At 43.3% G+C, this 25,094-nt stretch overlaps 1 protein-coding gene across 3 annotated transcripts in view; it reads right to left on the minus strand.

Moving 5' to 3' along the window:
- LOC106846417 (zinc finger protein 709-like) overlaps positions 1–25,094 on the minus strand; it is a 107,999-nt gene that overhangs the window by 35,632 nt on the left and 47,273 nt on the right. The gene's annotated exons all lie outside the window — the stretch shown is intronic.

The raw sequence follows: 25,094 nt of genomic DNA on the forward strand, positions 1-25,094 counted from the left end.
CCCGTTAGACTGGCAAAAACATCCAAAACCAAGAGTGACAAATGTTGGAGAGGATGTGGAGAAAAAGGAACCCTCATACACTGTTGGTGGGAATGCAAACTGGTACAGCCACTATGGAAAACAGTATGGAGATTTCTCAAAAAGTTAACAATAGAAATACCCTATGACCCAGCCATCCCATTACTGGGTATCTATCCTAAGAACCTGACATCAGAAATCTCAAGAGTCTGTTGCACCCCTATGTTCATCGCAGCATTATTTACAATAGCCAAGACGTGGAACCAGCCTACATGCCCAGAAACTGATGATGGGATAAAGAAGATGTGGTATATATACACAATGGAATACTACTCAGCCATAAAAAAGGACAACATTGGCCCATTCACAACAACGTGGATGGACCTCGAGGGTATTATGTTAAGCGAAATAAGCCAGTCAGAGAAAGACGAACTCTATATGACTCCACTCATAGGTGGAAGTTAGTATATTGATAAGGAGATCTGATCGGTGGTTACCAGGCAAAAGGGGGGTTGGGGGGAGGGCACAGAGGGGGAAGTGGTGTACCCACAACATCACTAACAAAAATGTACAACTGAAATCTCACAAGGTTGTAATCTATCATAACATTACTAAAAAAAAAAAAAAACATGTACAATTTTTATGTTAATACCTATGTAAATATTTCTCTCCCATTGGTTCAAGGAGTATGCTAGGATTATATCTCTTTCTTTACATAGTCGCTATCTGACTCCCTGCCCACTTAAAAGAAAATATACTTTATTAAAACTATTCAATGAATTCTATTTTCTCACAGCGTTGTTTTATTTTGTTTCCTATTTCAACATGATTTTGTTGTACAGCTTTTGTTTCTCCTGGAACTTGTAATTGCCATTCTTTTTGCTCATTTATAAAAAATAAGAAACATGCTTATCAGATTCTCAAGCTCTCCTGCCCTCTTGATCATATCTTCTAAAGCATGGGGTCCTCATTTTTCCCCAAAAAATCTTTCTCTCAAAGGGTTCCTTCCTCCTCTGACACGGTCTGGCTCTTCCTACAGCCCCTGGCAGTGGCCATCCTGGAACGTCCCTTCCTGACTCTGTTGGATGGGTCCTATGGGGGATCCGTCGGTTGCCTAGCATCTTCGTCATTTCCCTTTGGAAGAGAGTCCAAGTTTCAGCTGGGCACTGCTACCTGATAGAAAAAACATTTCCCCACCTTTTTCACAGTTTGCTATGACCATGCGGGAGTTCTGACTAATGAGATGGAACCAGAAGTGGAGCATGGGACTCCTCCCCAAGCTTTTTTTTTTTTTTCTTAATTGAGTTATTGATAGGTTACAATCTTGTGAAATTTCAATTGTACATTAATATTTGTCAGTCATGTTGTAGGTGAACCACTTCACCCTTTGTGCCCACCCCCCACCCCACCTTTCCCCTGGTATCCACTAAACTGTTCTTGGTCCACAGTTTTAAATTCCTCATATGAGTGGAGTCATACACAGATTATCTTTCTCTTGCTGGCTTATTTCACTTAACATAATTCTCTCAAGGTCCATCCATGTTATTGCAAATGGAATGATTTTGTTCTGTTTTGCAGCTGAGTAGTATTCCATTGTATATATGTACCACATCTTCTTTATCCATTCGTCTGTTGATGGGCACTTAGGTTGCTTCCACATCTTGGCTATTGTAAATAATGCTGCAATAAACATTGGGGTGCACAGGACTTTTGGGATTGCTGACTTCAGGCTCTTTGGATAAATACCCAGTAGTGGGATGGCTGGATCATATGGTAGTTCTATTTTCAGTTTTTTGAGGAATCTCCATACTGTTTTCCATAGTGGCTGCACCAGTTTGCATTCCCATCAGCAGTGTATCACGTTTCCTTTTTCTCCGCAACCTCTCCAACATTTGTTGCTATTAGTTTTAGGTATTTTTGTCATTCTGACGGGTGTAAGGTGACATCTTAGTGTAGTTTTGATTTGCATTTCCCTGATGATCAGCTATGATGAGCATATTTTCCTGTGCCTGTTGGCCATCAGTATATCTTCTTTGGAGAAATGTCTGTTCATGTCTCCAGCCCATTTTTGGATTGGGTTGTTTGATGTTTTGTGATTGAGTTGCAAGAGTTCTTTATATATTAAGGATATTAAGCCTTTGTCGGATATATGACTTGCAAATATTCTTTCCCAGTTAGTGGGTTGTTTTTTTTGTTTCAATCCTGTTTTCATTTGCCTTGAAAAAGCTCTTTAATCTGATGAAGTCCCATTTGTTTATTCTTTCTATTGTTTCCCTTCTCTGAGAAGGCATGGTGTCCGAGAAGATCCTTTTAATACTGATGTCAAAGAGTGTACTGCCTACGTTTTCTTCCAGAAGCCTTATGGTTTCAGGTCTCACCTTTAGGTCTTTAATCCATTTTGAGTTTATTTTGGTGAATGGTGAAAAAGAATGGTCAATTTTCATTCTTTTACATGTGGCTTTCCAGTTTTCCCAGCACCATTTGTTGAAAAGACATTCTTTTCTCCATTGTATGCCCTCAGCTCCTTTGTCAAAGATAAGCTGTCCATAGATGTGTGGTTTTATGTCTGGGCTTTCAATTTTGTTCCATTGATCTGTGCACCTGTTTTTGTACCAGTACCATGCTGTTTTGATTACTGTAGCTTTGTAGTATGTTTTGAAGTCAGGGATTGTGATGCCTCCCGTTTTGTTCTTTTTTCTCAGGATTGCTTTAGCAATTCGGGGTCTTTTGTTGCCCCATATGAATTTTAGGATTCTTTGTTCTAATTCTGTAAAGAATGTCATTGGGATTCTGATCGGGATGGCGTTGAATCTGTAGATTGCTTTAGGTAGAATGGACATTTTAACTATGTTTATTCTCCCAATCCATGTACATGGAATGTCTTTCCATCTCCTTATGTTGTCATCCAATTCTCTCAGAAAGGCCTTGTAATTTTCATTATATAAGTCCTTCACTTCCTTAGTTAAATTTACCCCAAGGTATTTTATTCTTTTTGTTGCGATTGTCAATAGTATTGTATTCTTGAGTTCTTTTTCTGTGGGTTCATTAGGGGAGTATGGAAATGCTGATTTATGCAAATTGATTTTATACCCTGCAACTTTGCTGTAGTTGTTGATTACTTCTAACAGTTTTCCAATGGATTCTTTGGGGTTTTCTATATATAAGATCATGTCGTCTGCAAACAGCGAGAGTTTCACTTCTTCCCTCCCTATTTGGATTCCTTTTATTCCTTTTTCTTGCCTGATTGCTCTGGCCAGGACCTCCAGTACTATGTTAAATAAGAGTGGTGATGGAGGGCATCCTTGTCTTGTTCCTGTTTTCAGGGGGATGGGGTTCAGTTTTTGCCCATTGAGTATGATGTTGGCTATGGGTTTGTATATATGGCCTTTATTATGTTGAGGTAGTTTCCTTCTATGCCCATTTTGTTCAGAGTTTTTATCATAAATGGCTGTTGGATCTTGTCAAATGCCTTCTCTGCATCTATTGAGATGATCATGTGGTTTTTATTGCTCAGTTTGTTGATGTGGTGTATCACGTTGATTTGCGGATGTTGAAGCATCCCTGTGTCCCTGGTATGAATCCCACCTGATCCTGATGTATGATTCTTTTGATGAATTGCTGAATTCTGGTTGCCGAAATTTTGTTTAGAATTTTTGCATCTATGTTCATCAGTGATATTGACCTGTAGTTCTCTTTTTTCGTGGTGTCCTTGTCAGGTTTTGGTGTCAGCGTGATGTTGGCCTCATAGAATGTGTTAGGAAGTGTTCCATCTTCCCTAATTTTTGGGGATAGCTTGAAAAGGATAGGTATTAAATCCTCTCTGAAAGTTTGGTAGAATTCCCCAGGAAAGCCATCTGGTCCTGGGGTTTTATTCTTTGGGATGTTTTTGATTGCTGTTTCAATCTCTTTCCTTGTGATTGGTCTGTTCAAATTGTCTGCCTCTTCTTGAGTGAGCTTTGGGAGATTGTAGGAGTCCAGGAATTTATCCATTTCCTCTAGGTTATCCATTCTGTTGGCATATAGTTTTTTGTAGTATTCTCTTATAATCTGTTGTATTTCTGCAGAGTCTGTTGTTATTTCTCCTCGCTCATTTCTGATTTTGCTTATTTGAGCTTTCTCCCTTTTTTTCTTTGTAAGTCTGGCTAGTGGTTTGTCAATTTTATTTATCTTCTCAAAAAACCAGCTCTTTGTCTCATTGATCCTTTCTACTGCCTTTTTCGTTTCAATAGTATTTATTTCTGCTCTGATTTTTATTATTTCTCTCCTTCTGCTGACTTTGGGCTTCATTTGTTCTTTTTTCTCTAGTTCAGTTAGGTGTGCTTTAAGGTTGCTTATTTGGGATTTTTCTTGTTTGTTAAGATGAGCCTGTATTGCGATGAATTTTCCTCTTAATACAGCTTTTGCTGTATCCCATATGAGTTGGTATGGCATGCTATCATTTTCGTTTGTTTCCAGGTATTTTTTTATTTCTTCTTTAATTTCTTCAAGGATCCATTGCTTGTTCAGTAGTGTGTTGTTTAGTCTCCACAGCTTTGTGCCTTTCTCAGCTTTTTTCTTGTAATTAATTTCTAGCCTTATAGCACTATGATCTGAGAAGATGCTTGTTATTATTTCAATTTTTTTAAATTTGTAGAGGCTTGTCTTGTTTCCCAACATATGGTCTATCCTAGAGAATGTTCCATGGGCACTTGAGAAGAATGTGTATTCAGCTCATTCAGGGTGGAGTGATCTATATATGTCTATTAAGTCCAATTGTTTTAGTTTTTCATTCAGCTCCACTATTTCCTTGTTGATTTTCTGTCTGGATGATCTGTCCATTGATGTGAGTGGAGTGTTGAGGTCCCCTACTATTATTGTGTTGTTTTTAACATCTTCCTTTAGGTCTGTTAATAGTTGCTTTATGAATCTTGGTGCTCCTGTGTTGGGTGCATAGATATTTATAAGCGTTATTTCTTCTTGATGAAGTGTCCCTTTGATCATTATATATTGTCCCTCTGTGTCTCTCTTTACCTGTCTTATTTTGAAATCCACTTGGTCTGATATGAGAATTGCAACACCTGCCTCTTTTTCCTTGCTATTTGCTTGAAGTATTGTCCTCCACCCCTTCACCCTGAGTCTGTGTTTGTCCTTGGGGCTGAGGTGTGTTTCCTGGAGGCAACAAATTGTTGGATCTTGTTCTTTAATCCATTTTGCCACTCTGTGTCTTTTTATTGGAGAGTTCAATCTGTTCACATTGAGAGTGATCATTGATGCATGTGGACTTAATGCTGTCAATCTGTCGCTCATTATCTTGTTTTCCTGTTTCTTTTCCTGTGTGCTTTAGACTACCCATTTAATACTGCAATTTCTTATGCTGGGTTTCTTAGATTTTTCCTTATTTATGATTTGTGACTCTGTTCTGTACTTTACTTTAGTGTCTACCTTGAAGTTTGTATTTAGAATCTCGTGTATAATATAGTCTATTCTCTGGTGGTCTCTTACTCAACCAATACTGATTTAGACCCTTTGCTCTTCCCCTCCTAAATAATTATTTTCATTTTTTATTCCAACTCCTGTTACTAATTTGTAGTTAGAGTGCTAAGATCGTCCTTGTTTTGGTAGTTTCCTTATTTTTACCCTAATGCTATAGTTGAATATTTGCTATCCTGTTCTGGTTCTATCCATCGGTCTCACTAGTCTGTGGATTGTGTCCCCTTTCTCCCTTTTTCTTTTTTCAAGTATGAGAGCCTTCTTGAGAATTTCTTGTAATGGAGGGCTTTTAGTTACAAATTCCCTTAACTTTTGTTTGTCTGGAAAAGATTTAATATCTCCCTCATATGTGAAGGAAATTCTTGCTGGATAGAGTATTCTTGGCTGAAGGTTTTTATCCTTTAAAGCTTTGAATATATCACTCCATTCTCTCCTAGCTTGTAGGGTTTCTGTAGAGAAATCCGCTGACAGTCTGATAGGGGCTCCTGTATAGGTTATTCTCTTTTTTTTTCTTACTTCCCTGAGTATTCTTTCCTTATCATTCCTATGTGCCAACTTTACTATTATGTGCCTTGCAGTGGGTCTTTTTACATTGACAAATCTAGGAGATCTAAAACCCTCCTCTACACACATTTCTCCGTTGATCCCTAGATTTGGGAAGTTCTCTTCAATAATTTCGTTAAGCACACTTTCTGCTCCATTTTCCTTTTCCATATTCTCGGGAATTCCTATGATCCTTATGTTCTTACTCCTCATTGAATCCATTATCTCTCGGAGATTTTCCTCATTTTTTTTAATTCTTAGTTCTCTTTCTTTGTCTGGCGCCATTCGGCCTGTCTGTCCTTGATTATGCTGATTTGCTCCTCTAGGTTGTCTACACGGGCATTCAGGGAATCCATATTCTGTTTTATCTGGTCCATTGTGTTTTTCATCTCAAGTAATTCTGTTTGATTCTTCTTTATGATTTCAATCTCTTTTGTGAAGTAACTCCAGAACTCGGCTTGTTTCTCTATCTTTCTCTCTACCTCATTGAGTTTTTTTATTATAGCTGCTCTGAATTCATTATCACTTAGTTTACCTAATTTCAAGTCCTCAGGACTTAATTCTGTGTTTTTATTGTTTTCCTTCTGGTCTGGGGCTTTTATAAATTGCTGGATGGTAGAGGAGCGGTTTTTTCTCATGGTGGTAGAATTCAGTTGCAGTTACAGCGTGTCGCCACTAGATGGGGGTCGAGAGCGGCGTGTTAGCTCTCCACCTCCGGGGCAAGATGGCTGCGCCCAATGGCTTTGTTAGGGGGGAGGGGCTGTTACTCAAAGGCGCCGGTCTGGGTTCAGATCAGTTCTGTTCTCTGGTCTCCCAAGGCCCTTGATTTATAGGGTCCCCACGGACGGAAGCTTTCCCCCCCCGTCAGCGGGTCTCCACTGAATCAGCGGCAGGAGTCCTGGATGATCCCCCGCTCGCGCGGCCCCTCCCCCGCTCCTTCCCGACCCGCGCCGCAGTGATCGCAGACTCTAGGGGAGGGAGCGATGTTCTCTCCTACCGTTCTGGCGCCTCCGAAGGTGTAAGCAAGGTTATGATCTCCGCCTTCTTGGTATTGTAGGTCTCTAATGAGCTGGCATTATGTTTATTCTCTGAAATTCAGTTCTTCCAATCTTTTGTTGTATTTTGGAGGGGAGAGAATCCCGGGTCAGCTCACCCCGCCATTTTGCTCCGCCCACCCCTTCCTACAAATTTGTTTATCATGAATACCAAGACTCAAAAACTCAGCCTGAGATTTAAAAGTGTGCCTGAAGGCTGCTCCTAGCATGAATTCTAGCATTGACATCTAGATTCCACGTGCTCATGGAGATAACAATGTAATTCACTTCTTGTAAGTCTTTTCAGGATTTCTAATTTAAAGTACATAATTTTTCTTCCCTTTGATATAAAAAGATCATGTGGTTTAAATTGTGAAATGTGCTTTGCTTTCTTGTTCATGAAAAATAAATCCTGCACCTATGTCATATCAATGGTGGTGTGCCACGAGCACATGTGATGGAGAGCACTGGAGAGCTACTGCTGCTGTCCCTAACCAGGCCATCCCAGATCAAAGATGGGACCCAGCGGTCAGCAGGATAAGTCAAACTCCCTGGTCGACAGTCGACTTCATTTTCACATTTTTATAGACTTTTAGCTAATTGCCAATGGTTGAGCTGCCTGGCTACAAGAACAAGATCAACTCCTTATCCTAATCACCCTTCTGGGAGAAATCACTCTGGGGGAATCTTGCTTATAAATACTCAAATACATAAGAAGCTCACACATGTCTCTGCACGTATTAAACATCAAACTGCAGAGCTTCACTTCAACCCTCAGGCTGATAAATTAGTTACAATTTCTGAAACCCATACTGACACCTCAGCTGCACTCAGAAGCAGAGAAAACAAACGGGGTGGGGGAGGCAGGCTTTGGGGTATCAAGACACTGAGGGGCCCCTACGTTCCCACGGTAGGATGGGAGCAACTCATTTGAATAATTCTGTGGACAGACATGGTAATGATACCCACTATGCTAGAGACTGATAAGACAGTAATACTATTCATTAAAAGTATAACACTATACTGTCCAATACAAAATTATACATGTGTTAATTATATAATCTATTCTACTTATATATTATATAAACTAATTATGTATAATACTAAACTACATGCTACTTATACTATACAGGTAATAGACTAAATATACCATATATAAACATATAAACTGTATTCTACATTCTCCTCAATATATATATATACACATATACACACTATATGCAGCATTAATTTTATATTATATACTACACTATAATACAGTAATCAAATGACTTTTTTATAAAAGCCTCCAAAAAATACTAGTACAGTGAATCCAGCAATATGTAAAATGACCTAAACACCATGACCATGTGGCATTTAACCCAGGAGAGAAATGTTGGTTTCACATCTGAAAATCATTAATAGAATCAACCTCAAAAATTACAGGATCATCTCAATAGATACAAACAAGCATTAGACCAAGCTCAACAGCCCTTCACATGGAAAACACTCAGTAATCTGTGATGACTCAGTCAACTGCCTCAACCTGAAATAAAGCATCAGTGAAGAACCCACAGCTGACGTCACTCTTGATGGTGAAGGACTGCGGGCTTGCTCTCTCAGATCAGAGAGAAGACAGAGATGTCTGCTCTCACCAGTTCTACCCATCGGGGTAAGAAAGGTGCTACCAGGGCAGTTAGGCAAGAACATGGGAAAAATCAACCACTCCAGAATTCAAAGGACAGACACACAAAGCTCCACAGACAAATATGCAAAACTACACAGACTTTGTCATGGTACATATAGGAGGACAGACACAGACACACAAACTCACAAACCCTCAGAGGTAATGGCTCACAGACACACAGAGCCCAGGCCTTCAGCACTCCTCCCCAATTTTCTTCACTCTTTAGGGCTAATCACCAGACACATGGTATAATTTAATTTATATCTTCTTTTTTATCTCATAAAATGTCAGCATTAAAGCAAACTGAGGTACTTGCTCTGCTTTGTTGAGCAAAGCAACTACCAGAAGGCCTGTCACTCCAGTACATCTTGCATATCAGGGCTCATAGAGAGACAGACACACACACACTCATAAGGAAACCTTACTCAAACCTCATCACAGGCCCAGGTCTTCACAAAGTGTGTTGTTCTCACTTCCATCCCACCTGGTAGAGGGGTGTCTCCTGGCTCCCAAACCAAACCCCAAAGAGGGGGTCTCAGCCCCTCCAGATGGGGAAGGGATTTCACCCTTCCTGACACCACACAGTACAAACAGGACATCCCTACAAAAAACACAAAATGGGAGACTGGATGGCAGAGTCAGGGCCCAAAGTGGCTGGAGTCATGATTTTTCAGCCACTCTCACTGCTATAAATGCTTCTAGAAACTTCTTCACCATGAATTATTCCTTTGTCACTTTGCCTTCCTATTGTGAGCTCAGTGAGGGGACCAAAGGTGAGCATCTCCTCGCTCAGCCCCCATGTCCCCTGCTGCAGGCTCCTTGGGAAAATCAGCTGTGCTGTGGACTCACATTCCCACAGACCTCACTCCGTCCTCCCACGGTGGCGCCACCATCTTCACTGAACACTTTCTCCTTAGGGTCACTGTCTGCTTTGTACCCTTGAGATTTTAATTTATGGAGATGACTAAAACAACATGGACAGGCTAATGTCACTGAAAGAAGTTTTTCACTTACATTTCCCAAGATTAGTGCACACCATGGTAGGCAGGGTCACAGGGGCTGCATCAGGGCTGCTCAGGAGGCAGAATCAGGAGGGGGACACAAACCTGGGCCACAGCCTTCATTTGGGTCCCACAGGAAACGTGAGTCAGGGCAGAGTGAGCAGCTCAGGACTGGCTGCTTTGAACAATCCCAGCAGCCTTTGGGGCCTAGGGACGGTCCTCAGTCATCTGGTTCCTGGCCCCGGGTGGGTTTAGGGCAGGGAATACTGTCTGGCGTGTGAGAGGCAGATAAGGAGGTCTGTAGGGACAGGGCACTGGATGGGGCAGTATGCACATTAGAGGCCTGCTCCAGACAAGCTGTCCACCACCAACGTGGAATGAGGTGCCCCTGGGAGGGGCATGGTCTCCCTATGTCTGAGAGGCCCCCGGAGATGTCAAAACATCTTAAGAAACTGATAATAAAACACACGATGAATACAATCAGAAAGGAGACAAGGATTTGTCTGCTCGTGTCAGTTCAATTCAACACGGTGAGGAGGTGCTACCAGGGCAGTTAGGCACCAAATGACATAACAGCATTCCAGATTTTAAGGACATACACACACAGCCCCCCAGACAGACAAAATCACACAGGTTTTCTCACTGGACACCCATGTGTACACACCCACACACTGACACTTGAAGTCACAAAGCCTCAGAGATAATGTTCCAGAGACACAGCCCAGGCCCTGAAGAGGGAGAGTCAGGGCCCACGATGGCTGCAGTGATCACCGTGTCCCAGCCCCTCTTGCTGCTATGATCACTTCCAGAAACGCGCCCCTCACCATGTGCCCCTTCCTCACTTTGCTTTCCCAGTGGAAGCTCAGTGCAGACAACAAAGCTCTGTGCATCCTCACCTGGCCACCGTGTCCCCCACAGTCTGGGATCCATTACCCCCTGAGGTCTCACCTGTGTGCAGACGTGGCACAAGTCAGCCCCATTGCCCATCCTCACTGAGGTTTTGATCACTTCCACTCCTTGGAATGTTCACTCGTTGGGGGGATGGAGGCTCTGGGACCTCAGATCCCAATTCTCCCAGCCATGGAGACATCACCTTGAAGACCCAGGAAAGCACTGGAAATTCTTCCAAGACCAGGTTGGGACGTGGCTTGGCTAGTTTCTCCCTCTTCCCTTCAAGAAATGGTGGGCCTAGCCTCCTACAAAGGGAAGGCACCACCTCTGCCTGTGTGGGTCAGGAAAGGAGGAATTCCCTGCCATTTTCAGCCACTTCCTTTGGCATGGGGCCTGCCGCATTCTAGGAGTGATAATTAGGGATGGGGCCCCACAACTGCAGATGGTGTGCTGAGATCACCATTTCCCACAGGGCTTAGAGCTGGAAGTCTGCTGGGTGAGTCCTGATATAGAAAAAGTAAGCACTGGCCTTGGTGGGTGGGCTCCAAACTCACTCTGGAGTGGGGTTCTAAGGTGAGGGAGCTGGGCATGGTCAGTGCAGGAGCCACTGAAACCACAGGGTGGAATGTGCCAGAGATCTCAGGGACAGTGATTTAGGTACAGTCAGGTACCTGAGGGACTCCCAGAGCTAGGACAAGGGAGGGCAACTCTTTGTGACACTATTGGTGGTATTGAGACTATTGTGAAACTGTGCTTGTTGGTGCAGAAGGGATGGCTATGTGACAGTGGGGAGTATTGTGTTCCAGGGGCCTGTGCCTCATAACATGAATTCTGGGTTCTGCCATTGTCCTCACCTCGCAGTCACCTGGGGCTGCAAATGTGAAAACAAATACAGGCAATCTCATGTAAAATGGAGTCAGGGAGCCCTGAAGGGGGAGCTCTCATGCACTACTCCTCCCCATAACTTGCAGACTCCAAACAGGAAAAAGTGTCCCTCCCATTCCCCAACAGGAAGCAGCTTACTTCACAGACCCTAGGAGGAGGAAGGAAGAATTTCTCCTTGCCCAGCAACAGCCCAGCCAATGAGAAACCACCACACTCAGCCACTGTCATTACCCTGAACTCTCACTCTCCTTCAATGGACTTCTGTTCCAAGGAGCCCCTTCCAGCATGCTCCTTTCCTCTTTAAAAGCAAGCCCGTCTAGATGGCCAATAGGCACATGAAAAGATGCTCATCATAGCTGATCATCAGGGAAATGCAAATCAAAACTACACTAAGATATCACCTTACACCCGTTAGAATGACAAAAATATCTAAAACTAATAGTAACAAATATTGGAGAGGTTGTGGAGAAAACTGAACCCTCATACACTGCTGGTGGGAATGCAAACTGGTGCTGCCACTATGGAAAACAGTATGGAGATGCCTCAAAAAATTAAAAATAGAACTACCATACGATCCAGCCATCCCGCTACTGGGTATCTATCCAAAGAGCTTGAAGTCAGCAATCCCAAAAGTCCTATGTACCCCAACGTTCACTGCAGCATTATTTACAATAGCCAAGACATGGAAGCAACCTAAGTGCCCGTCAACAGATGAATGGATAAAGAAGTTGTGGTACATATATACAATGGAATACTACTCAGCTGCGAAACAGAACAAAATCATTCCATTTGCAATAACATGGATGGACCTTGAGGGAATTATGATAAGTGAAATAAGCCAGCTAGAGAAGGATAATCTGTGTATGACTCCACTCATATGAGGAATTTAAAAATGTGGACTAAGAGAACAGTTTAGTGGATACCAGGGGAAAGGTGGGGTGGGGGGTGGGCACAAAGGGTGAAGTGGTGCACCTACAACACGAATGACAAACATTAATGTACAACTGAAATTTCACAAGATTGTAACCTATCATTAACTCAATAAAAAAATAAATAAATAAAAAATAATAAAAGCAAGCCTGTTTGTTCTGTTCTCCCTACTTGCCTGTGGTTCCCCATTATTTGCATATACTAAATTGTACTTCCTCTGTTATTCCTGAATAAACTCATTTGACTAGTAAGATAACTCTTGTTTTTTAAGGTCAACACAACAGAGTAAATACCCAGAGTGCAACAGGTGTTGCATTTAAAATGTTTCCCAGCAAAAAGCTACACAGAAGTCTTGAAATGGGAAACTTAAGAGCTGGAAATGGCCTCAAGACCAGCTCTGGGAAGACAGGATGTTGATGCCCAAGGGTTAGATTAGGATGCGCCCAGGCAGATCCCACGTGGAGATGTATCAGATGCACCTTTATGACTCAGACCACCGCATTCCCAGGATATGACCCAAGAAACCTGGTGTCAACTCAAAGATGGAGGCCGGGAGCCCTATCACTTTCTCACCAGTTATGTGAATGACATGAGGGCAGGTGTAGCCCTAGAGGGAATTTTCTAATTCAGACTGGGTGCCAGGAACAGTCTATAGTGGCCGATGTCCTTCTTCCCCAGTCCTTCCACTTCTTCCTCAGAAGGAACCCAAGGAGGTGGAAGGAAGTGTTGCACATGTAGCAAAGTTCAGGAGAGTTTCACATTCTCCTAGCATGTGAACATCTCTGTGTTGTTTTCTATTAATTGTTTTTTGTATATACACATACTAGTTTAAGAGTAGCTATGAGTTTTCACAAATGTATAGTTAACACTATCATCAGGACAGAGAACACTCCATCACCCCAAAGGCACACTCTCATGATGGACATTTGTACTGAACCCTCCCGCCCTTAAGAATTGATCTGTTTTATTTTCCTATACATTTGTCTTTTCCAGAATGTCACTGAAGTGGAACACCATGTTGCCTTATGGGTCCTGTTTGGAAATTCTGATGCCACTTTTGTATAAGTGCATAATTATACAAACTTTGCAGTGTTTCTTGTGAGTTTAAAATTTTTGGCATTGCCCATTATGCCTTCAAAACAAAGGGATTGCTCTGTTATAAGCTGTGTGAATTTGGTTAAGACCCTGTGCTTAACTTTCTTCATCTGTATTATGGGAGGAAGGACGGGGACAGGGGTTCAAAATGAGATACTAATAATCACAAAATCACATAATCTCTATACTGCTAGGGAAACAAATGTGCACTGAAAAAAAAGGGGAACAAGTTTGGTTTCTGTTGTTGTTTAATGAAAAAAAGCGGTCAAGTTTTACCCCATCTTCCATAACACCTCCTGGAAATGTAAACATATGGAAATGATCCCTAAAAACTATAAAAATGGGCTTTGTGCATCATTGAAAAATATCTCCCTGCTGCTCCTTTCTTCTTTTTTTTAAAGATTGGCACCTGAGTTAACAACTGTTGCCAATCTTTTTTTTCCTGATTTTTCTCCCCAAGTTCCCCCAGCACATAGCTGTATATTTTTAGTTGTGGGTCCTTCTAGTTGTGGCATGTGGGATACCACCTCAGCATGGCCTGAGGAGCAGTGCCATGTCCACGCCCAGGATCCGAACCAGTGAAACCCCGGGGTGCCAAAGCGGACTGCGCAAGCTCAACGACTTGCCATGCGGCCGGCCCCTGCTGCACCTCTTATAAAAAGGCATAGAAAATTTTCCAGGTTGAGAATGTTAAATTTACTTCCTTTGCCACCACACAGGATATTACTCAAAATGATTCTGTGTGTCTGTCTACAGCTCACCTCAGCCATTGCTTGGATCATTACCTTCTAAACATTCATAGCTTTTTTAAACATTTTAACCAGGAAATCACACTGAACTTGCTCAGATATCACTCTACTCCTAGGAAAACCCATGACAGGCTACAACTGTGCAGATGACCTGAACCCTTCCTCAAACTGAGAGAAACCTGAAGGTTTCATAGTGTACAAATTGTGTCACTCAGTCTGAATAGCAGCAAAATGATATGCTGAACCAAAAGATAATTTCAAATCCTTTCAAGTGATGCTAAACAGAAACATAAATATCATAAACACCCGTGGCCCAAAGCAATGGAATTCTAGAGTTCCAAACAGCCATGTATCTGGATCGTGGTCAAATAGCACATGCAGCAAAATGTTTAACCCTGGCTAAAATGAAGATGAACCCTGTCTATGCCTTTATCTTTATGGGGAACCATTGCATTCCTAGGGGAATGCAGGACTTTCAGTATTGCTGTCCATTGTTTACATCCACACCCAAGCAGTTCCTCCAACAGTGTTTAAGATGTAGTAGATGGTGGGAAGACAATGATCGATGAGGGCATCCTCATTCACTGAGGCCTCTACCTGCCATGGAGAAGATACACATTCATTAGTGGATGAATGGATACAGAAGTGTGGTATATATGCACAGATGTGGAGTACTATTTAGCCACAAAAAACAAGGAATTCTACCATTTGTGAAAACATAGATGAAACTTGAAGGCACTATGCTAAGTGAAACAGAGAAAGACAAATACTTTATGATCTCACTTTTAAGTGGAATCTATAAAAAACAAAAGTAAACCCACACAAAAGAGATCAGCCTTTGATTATCAGAGGTGGAGGGGAGGCAACTGGAGGAAGGTGGTCAAAAGGTACAAACTTCCAGTTATATAATAAATAAGTACTAGGGATGTAATGTACGACATGATAACTATAGCTAACACTCCTGAATGATACATAGGAAAGCTGTTAAGAGAGTAAATCTTAAGATTTTTTATCACAGAGATTATTCTTTTCTTCTTTCTTTCTTTTTTGTACCTAAACAAGAAGAAGGATGTTAGCTGACGTACTGTGGTAATCATTTCACAATATGTATAAATCAAACCATCATGTTTCACACCTTAAATTTATACGGTCATGTGTATCAATTTTTTCTCAATGAAACTGGCAAAAAAGGAGTCAGAGAATCATGGTCTCTGGTCTGTAATACACAGAGTTCAGAAGCCAGATTCGAGTCCTCAGAATAAAAAAGCCAAGAAACTTGTAATCAACAACTCTTCCGTCAGAGAAGTGAGGTCACAGGGTAAACCACTGTCTCTATATTAGAAACAGAGACAAAGAATTAGCCATTTACAAACAAACCCCAAATATACTGTTTTTAACAAGGCATGCCCTAAAAGCAGTCTATTTCACAGGGCTGGGATTTTCCCAGAGCCTAACTGACGCGGGGGAGAGAAAGAGCCAACTAGAGTCTCTTCCAGCCTTTTCTGCTCTCAAAGGTGGGGGACTTGTGAGAATGATAGGATTTTCCCCCTCCTGACACCAAGTATTTGGTGTCTGTTCCAATGACACTTCTCCAACTCTACATCACCAAAGAGGCATCCATCAGTTCAATTCAATCCTAACACTTACCACCCAGAGTGCACGTCAGACTCCACAGGTTAAAAGTTCAGTCCCACAAACTGCCCTTTCTTCAGATGTCAACCAAAAATGGGGTGCCTGGGCTGCCAACAGTTTTACTCATAAATCTTCAAATTCATAGATTGTCTCAACATCTGATTACATTTCGTAATTTACTTATATGATTTTGAGACTTCAGCCAAGTGCTTCATTATTATTGGTTTACTATAAAAGATACAACTCAGGAATAGACAAAAGGCAGAGTTGCATAGGGCAAAGTAGGGCAGTGGTATGGGTGAGGGGAGTGGAGGGGGCTGCAGAGATTCCAGGTCCTCTCTGGACACTCCACCCTCCCAGCACCTGCATGTGTTCACCAACCCAGAAACTCTCTGAATTCTGTCTGTAAGGGTTCCAATAGAGGTTTCATTACATGGGCACAATTTATTAAATCATGCACTCAGTCTCCAGCCCCTCTCCTCTCCACACATGCTGTGAGCTGGGGCTGAAAATTCCAAGGTTCTAATCAAGGCTTGGTGTTTCTGGCATCCAACCCCCAACCTTAAGCCGTCTAGGAGGACTATCACTCTTATCATGCAAGGAATTCCAAGGGCTTCAAGAGGTTTTTGCTAGGAACTGATGATGTATACCAAATATCTTTCATTCTGTATAACAGAAGGTCAACACCAGGGACACAGGCTCACTAAATATTGAGACCAAAACATCAGAATAGAGAATGCTTCCCCGCTGCCCACACCCATCTCTACATTTACTAGGCTCTCATTTAATAATAGTGGACTACACTGAAAGAACTAGATGTTTTCTGATAACATCAAAAAGAAGGCAAGGATGTCTCCTCTCACCACTCCCAGTCAAACTAGGACTGGAATTCTTAGTTAATGCAATTAGACAGGAAAAGGAAATAAAAGGTACATAGACAGGAAGTAGGAAATAAAACTGTTCTTGTGGCACAGGATGGTCTACGGAGAAAATCTCAGAGAATCCTCAATAACAAAGAAAACCCCTTGAACTAAGAAAACTGTAGAGGAGGTTGAAAGATAAAACGTTAATATAGACTGTATAGAGCCATACAAATATGGTTAACACGTTTGACAAAGGACCAAAGACAATTCAATGGGAAAACATAGTCTTTTCAACAAATACTGCCAGAAAAATTAGCCTTCCACATGCAAGAAAAAGATTCTAGACAGACTTCACATTTTTCAGAAAAATTAATTCAAAATGAATCACAGATCCTAGTATAAAATGTAAAACTACAAAACTCCTAAAAGATAAAACAAGAGAAAATCTAGATGACCTTGAGTTTCGAGATTAATTTTTAGATACAACGCCAAAAATAAGATCCAAGACAGAAAAAAATAAGTTTGACTTCATTGAAATGAAAAGCTTCCACTTTGTGAAACATAGTGTTGAGAAGAAAAGCAGAAGTGACAAACTGTCAGAAAATCTTTGAAAATCACTTATCTGATAAAGGACTGGTACCCAAAACAAAAAGAAGACAAACAAGCCAGTGAAAAATGAGAAAAAGATTTGAACAATCACTTCAGCAATGACATGCAGATGGTAAATTACCACATGAAAACATGGTCAAAATCATATGTCACTACGAATTTGCGACTACAAGAAGAACGAAATGTCAGCAGACACTATTACAACAGCTGAAATTTAAAACACTGAGAACACCAAATGATGGTGAAGATGGCAAGGAACAGGAACCCTCATTCACTGCTGGTGGCAATGGAAATTGGTATGCCCACTTCAGAAGAAAGGCAACTTCTTAAAACTAAGCCTACACATATGATGCAGCAAACACGCTCTTCACACTTACCCAAACGAGTTGAAAACTCATCTTCACAAAATTCCTACACTTGAAAGTTGATATGAGCTTTATGCATAATGGTCAAGATGCAACCAAGACAATTTCAACAGGTGAATGGATAAACCACTGGTACATCAACAGGATGAAGCATTCTTCGGCGATAAATAGAAATGAGGTTACTAAGTGAACAAGACGTGGAGAAACTTTGCAATCATATTGCTAAGGGAAAGAAGCCAATATGACAAGGCTACACACTGTATTATTCCCAGCATATGACATCCTGGAAAAAAATGCAAGTACATGACAATGAAAGCTCATTGGTTGCCAGGGAGTTGGGTGTGGAAGGAAGGGATGAATGAATAAGGGGAGCACAGGAGATTTTTAGGACAGTGCAAGAATTCCAAATGATACAGAAATGATGGAGACGAGTCATTTGACGTTAGCCAAAGCCCAGAGATTGTATAACTGTCAACACTAGTGTAAACTATGAGCTTTCACGCATCAAATTGGCTCATCAAATGTAACAAATGTACCACAGTAATATGAGATATAAAATACAGGGCAAACTGTGTGGAGGCAGAGGCATTATGTGGGCAATCTCTGTACTTTTCAAACAAGTTTTCTGTAAACCTAAAGCAGCTCTTAAAAAAAAGTAAAGTCTACTAGGTCAGACAAAGGTAAAGAGAGGTGCATTAATATTCACCCCTGTTGACTAACTGATGACAGAAACAGACCATCTTTCATTCTCTTAATTTGACCTTATTTCAATAAGCCATAATGCTGTTCTTTGAGGCCTGCACCCTGTGACTTGGAAGAGAGGAGAAACTTCCACTGAATGCCCTGTTTAGAGCGCAGCGATGTGTATTCTGAGAAGTGAAATGAGTGTCTGAATTGCCACATGGACAAAAAGTGTCCTGGTGAAGTTTTGCGTGTGGCCTGCGTACGTGTAGAGACAAGTGTTCCTTTGATTTCTATTGTGGGTAACTGTGAGGCAAGAGACCCCTGGAGTTCTTTTACCACAAAGTCTGTGATGTCTGCAGCTGGAGCCGGTTTTTGGTTGGTGTTAAGATGACTGATTGATGTAATGACACCTGAGTCCAGTCCTTCATCAGAGATGTCCCATTTTAGATATAAAAAGCAGAAACTCTGCCTGAGCTCCATCATGTACAAATGTGGCAATGTCATCCCTAAAGTCTACGAACTCCCATTGCTTTTCTGTCAGGGAATCCTAACGATGTCTCCAGGGAGCCTGAGGATCTGGGAAAGGGGTGACCTCCTTCAACATCATGGCACCTGGCAAGAGACTGAGGACAGGGTCAACCACCCCTCCTGCAGGCAGGATATCCCAGAGGGCTCAGGTTTGGCTCCATCACGTCCCCAGGGGGTCTCAGGAGTCATGCTGAGCTCTTGGAGTGCCCTTCCCAGGTCCCAAGTCGAAATGGACTTGCCTGATAGAAGGTCCCATGTTCAGGGCCATCTACTGTCAGAACAGTCTTGTAAGAAGAGGTCACTGCAGCTCTAATGGCATATAGTGTGGGGCCTAGGGCAGGTTCTTGCATCAGAAGCCTGTGGGCAACTTAAGACCACCATGGGTACCCCAGGAGGATGACAGAAGGTCACTGAGGCCTCTGTAGTGAAGGAGTCTCTGATGCCACTAAAGGAGTGTGGGTTGTACGACAATTTGAAGAGTCTCCAGACTTTTGAACTGGGGATGCCCATTCAAAGTGGCAAACTTGCAGGTAACAGCACAAATGGGGTCAAGGGAAACTTGTAAACAAGGAACATACTGCCTCCCAAACATCAAGAGAACCTAGTAGATGTAGTGGGTGCTGAGGGAAATAACAGCTATCTCTTCATGGTGCCAGAGAAGGAGCGGGTCTCAGACTATCAAATAATTTCCAGAAATTTAACAAAGTTGTCAGGGCCTCATATTATATGCTTGGCAATGTCGCATCCACTTTTAGTGAGCTTTTTTCAATATTTGTATGTTCTGAATGTCCTCAGAGGAGATGTCATCAAGGTAATGTCAAACCTGACTTCTTGGAGAAACCAGTTCAGACCCCGCCCGCAACGACTACAGGAGGGCACAGCTGTGGAAGATCCATGAGGATAACCCAGTAAAGGGGCATCCTGTCCCTTCAGAGGGGAAGGCCAAGTGCAGCTGAGAGGCTGTGGACACAGGACTGGACAGAACAAGGTTAGCCAAAACTGTGAGAGCAGGATACTTATCAATTGCTGGTTGGTTGTGGTCAGTAATTCCCATAATGTGGGGAGGTGGTATAGAGGTCTGTGCTGTGCAACAGCAGTCTGAAGTTGAGGTAAACCACTCTGAGGTGTCATCCACTGTTTCCAAGTTTAATAACAGGACAAATTAGGCTGTTAAAAGAAGCACTGGGGGGGCGCCGGCCCGGTTTCGCAGCGGTTAAGGTCACACATTCCACTTCTTGGCAGCCCGGGGTTTGCCGGTTCGGATCCTTGGTGCGGACATGGCACCGCTTGGCAAAAGCCATGCTGTGGTAGGCGTCCCACATATAAAGTAAAGGAAGATGGGCACGGATGTTAGCTCAGGGCCAGGCTTCCTCAACAAAAAGAGGAGGATTGGCAGCAGATGTTAGCTCAGGGCTAATCTTTCTCAAAAAGAAAAAAAAAAAGCACTGGGAATAATCAACCCTTTATTAACTAGATTTTCTATACAGCTTTCAATCCTTCAAAGCCCTGGATAATTTACACTGGGCCATATTCACTACTTGATTTGTGGAGTAAGGTCACTGGAGTCCCAACTTGTCAAGTCAATTTTTTTTTGAGGAAATTAGCCCTGAGCTAACATCTGCTGCAAATCCTCCTCTTTTTTCTGAGGAAGACTGGCCCTGAGCTAACATCCGTGCCCATCTTCCTCTACTTTATACGTGGGATGCCTACCACAGCATGGCTTGCCAAGCGGTGACATGTGTGCACCCAGGATCCGAACCAGCAAACCCTGGGCTACAGAAGCAGAATGTGCGAACTTAACCGCTGTGCCACCAGGCCAGCTCCATCAAGCCAATTTGTAAGTAGAAAAGACTACATTCAATTTTAATTCTTGCTCATTGGATCAGAGCTTCCCAGCTCACTATGGGATATTTTAGGACAATGGGTATTATAACCACGGAGAACTTAGGCAAGACCATAGTTCTGATGACTAAAGATGAAACATTTGTCCTACTTGTCCTCCATATTATATTCATTAACACCCCTAAGATCATCAGGGGCACCTTCCTTAAATTTACTGGGATCCCAGGTATAAGTGTAACTTGACACCTAGTATTGACTAACTGCTTGAAGGTTTCTGAATTAGTGCACTGCATCAGAGAGCAAAATTAATTCAGAACCTATGTTGTACAGGCCCATAAGCCAAGCAGCGCACCTCCGCTTGTTTTGCTGTGTAAACTCTCTTAGTATATTCTCGATTTCCAATTGGGTCAAAGTGTGGACCTTGTTTCAGGATTTTATCTACTGTTTGCTTCCTCCTGATCTTTCCTGTTTTGTTTTCTTCCTCACAGAATACACTTCAGGGGAGGGAGTGCCTTCTCTACCCTGCTATTGATAATTTGTTTCCACCCAAGAGCCTCAAGGCAGTACCATCGGGGTTAGAAGCCTCCCCATGACAACTGGTTGCTTTATAGGGTTAAAATCTGAGCTTAAGTCAGGTTTGAACTAATCCCTTGTGCCACAGGGGTCCCATGGGTGTTATTCCCTATAACCCTGAAGGTCAGGGTCTTTGTGGCAGCAGAGGCAGCGGCAGCAGCAGCAGAGGTACTGAAGGGGCCTGGGGAGCCCTCTGGTGTTAGGAGTGTGGACTCAACCTGCCACCTACTGCCTGTCTCTCCCCCTCTCCTTTTTCTTTCAAATGACAGCTCTTTTCAGGAGTGATGGACCCACCTCTGGCAAAGGGTATAGTCCCCCCCTGTGGCACCACCATCTCGGAGGTATGTCAGGCCAACCTAGCTCCTGTCACAGCTTCACTCTAACACACAGATAAATCCTAGCAGAGACATTGACCCAGGACTCATTTAAGGAGGCCTCAATCCCATAATCCTCCTCTGAAATGCCTATAAATTCTTGAAACTGCCCACTCTGGTCAGCTGAACCTAGAACTGAGGTTGGCGGGTCAACAATGCAACACGGGGCAGCACAGCTCACAGCACCAACTCCCCAGCAAGCAGCAGCCCACAGTGCATGTGCCACCAGGCAGCAGAGCAGGGGAGCAAGTCAGAGCAGAAGACAGACCCACGGGTGGGGTCATGTCTGGACATGCTGCTCAGGGCGCCAACTGTTATGGTCCCTGCAGAGGGGTGGTTCACTTGTTGAGACTGATGCCAGGGTGGCACAAAACACACACACACAGGGTAGGACAAGGCTTAGGACTCACATCATAGAGGTCTGAAGGGAGGGCAGGGCCGGCCTCTCAAGCAGCTCTGACAGGGCTCAGAAAGCAAGGAATGGAGCCTGGCCTGGGGCTTCAGTGGGCCTGGGGGTGGGGCCGGGGCAAGAGCTCTGCACACAGACAGGGGCTGGGGTGGTGGGAATCTCCTGCCTGCTCGAGAGGAGAGAGCACGCAGGCTTCCTCCTCAGCTTGTCCAGGTGGGGGCACAAGAGGAACAGGGTGGCTGAGGCTTAAGCTGTGAGAAGTCACCCAAAAATGTCAAATCTGACTGCTTACTACAACGACAAAGTAGGTAAGAAACATATGCATTCTCAATTGATTTATATAAAGAAACATTAACAGAGGCTCAAAAACAATCAAAATTATGTATTCGGGGTGACTTGAGAAGCAGTGCTGGAAAGGACCAGGATAGGTTGGCACTTTGCCGTCTTATAGATTTATTTCAAATAAACAAAGAAATTTATATTCTTTAATTTTAACTCTTGTACATAGGACACCATTCTAAGATTTAATTCCTTTAAAAACTAACAGTTACAAAAGTGTAAACCATACAAAACAAAATTTTCAAATCTCTTTCTAACTACAAGGACATGCTGCATCCTAGTTTCTCCTCCCCCTTTAGCTGACAGTGGGGTACTTTCAGGAGTATAGTATATTATACACTAAAATGCAATCAGGGTTTGAGTCTAAACCCTTAACTGTATTGGATTTTCAAAGGTTTACAGAAGCTTTCAGAAGTTTTCCTCACACCAATTAAAATAGAATCTCAATTGCTTTAGCTCTTTACTTTCTATGTTCTCTAGAGACACGCACATAGAAAAACTGACACAAAAATGAAACGATTTTCTTGCTTTCCTCACATCCTATCTCTCCATCAACTTACAGTCTCAGGGCCCAAGTGCTAAGGGAAACTAGAGCCAAAGGGCTGCACTAGTCCATCGATAAAGGAATCCAAAGGAAAGAAACACAAACAGTGGAATCAGCTCAGATGAGCAGCCTGCCCCCGACAGGACAGAAGGAAAGCCACGGTCAGAAGGTTCCACATTCCTGACTCTCCTGGTGGAGACAGAGCCCTGGAGGGGGTCAGTCCCTGGAGAAGGAGGGGAGGGCACCTGAGCAGCCACAGGAAGGAGCTCTGGGAGCCCCACACACCCTCCTCCCCCCAGGGAACAGTGCACATGCTCACTCTCTCAGGCTCCATTCTCACAGTCAGGAAACTCAGCTGCATTCAGTTTAAGGTTCTGACCCAAATGGACCCCAGATTAATGGGCCCTCATCCAGGACACAGAGCTCCTGACTCTCACAGACTTTCTCAACGTAAACAAGTTACTCTCTGAGTGCACCCACACTGTGCATGCAAAACTCCAATTATGTCTAGAAACAGGCCCAAGGGAACCACAGCTACAACCTCAGAAAGGGCATCACTCCCCACCCCATGAGCACGTGCACCCCCAGCTTTCCAGGGCTCTCAGGATAAAGGCTCCTTCCATGGGGGTGTCAGCAGTAGGACACCTGCAGGGGGAGGTTCCCCAGGAAGGACAACTGGGCCTGCAAGGCCTTCCCTCTGCAGGTCCAAGGAGGCCTTAGCTTAGACTCACTGCCCTCAGGCCTCTGTCCCCACTGGAGACTTTTTGGACCATCACTGATATTTTAAATACACAAACCCAGTGTTTGAACAAGCCAGTGAAAACACTCAAACCAGTCTTTATGTGGAAATGAGGGAAGAAAATGGTACAGCAATTTGCTAAATCAACAAGAAACCCCACAAGAATATATCACGTTCTGGAAAAAGAATGATAATATCGTATTATTTCCAAGAGAGGAAATTTTTTTATAAACTATTAATCCTACTTGAACACTGCAGGTCTGCAAGTCTAAGCCATGGAAATCCATTTGAACTCACCCAAAATAAAAGAACAGACTTAAGAATATTACAATCCACGATGGGAGAAAAAAGGTGAAAGAAAGTTTAGCACTTCCAACGTAAAACCAGAATATTTTATTTCTCCTGAAATTCACCTTTATTGACTCTTTGGAGATATTTTACATTGTGTTTCAAGTCCTGTTGGTTAAATACATTTTTATTCATTGAGAAATTGAGACTATAATAAAGTGAACGAATATTTTAAAGGTGACTAACTCAGGTAGGGACAGTGCTGACAGAACAGATCATCCAGGAAAGTTTCTCATGAGGAACCTGTACCCAGAGGATTTCCCACAGGCTGTCTGCGCCCAGAAAGATCCTGGGGAGACGCAGGAGGATTTCATACAACGTAGTTCCAGGTGGTTATAGGCTGCTTTTCACTCATGGAAAATATCCACACACACAAAACAAATCTTTTAAAAACAGCCCTCCATTAACGGTGAGAAAACAATTAAAACACTGAATCTGCTTCAAATCCAACAAGGAGGCCAAATAGTTGATAATAATGCTGTGAGTCGCGGGCAGGAAGTTGGCATTTGGGAATTCGGGGAGAGACTGGAAATTCAGGGATTTATTGTCAGTACTAGGAAGATCGAGACTCGGGGGACAGGGTCCTGGATTTGAGACTCCGCTCCCCAAATATATGGAAAATTCAGGAGAAAACGGGTGCCATCTGGTAAGAAAAGAGGGACTAGGGACGCCACAGCTCCTCTCGCGCACGGACCCCGGAGACCGAGGCCCGATTGTCCTGAGGACCCTCCCGCAGGCCCCGCACCGTCTGGGACACGCGGGGCTGCGGCCGCACAGCGGCCCAGAGACGCTCCGGCCCAAGTCGCCGCGCGCAGGGACCACAGGACGCCCGGGGCCCAGCTGCCGGCCCCGCCCGCACGCTGCGGCTGGAGGGGCCTGAGGGCCAAGCGGCGCCACCGCGGACTCGGGGCCGCAGACCCGGGAGGGGACTGCGAGAGGCCGGGCCCGCCCCGCCGCTTCCGAC

Source organism: Equus asinus, chromosome 20 (genome assembly GCF_041296235.1).
Source record: "Equus asinus isolate D_3611 breed Donkey chromosome 20, EquAss-T2T_v2, whole genome shotgun sequence".
NCBI classification, from domain to species: Eukaryota; Metazoa; Chordata; class Mammalia; order Perissodactyla; family Equidae; genus Equus; species Equus asinus.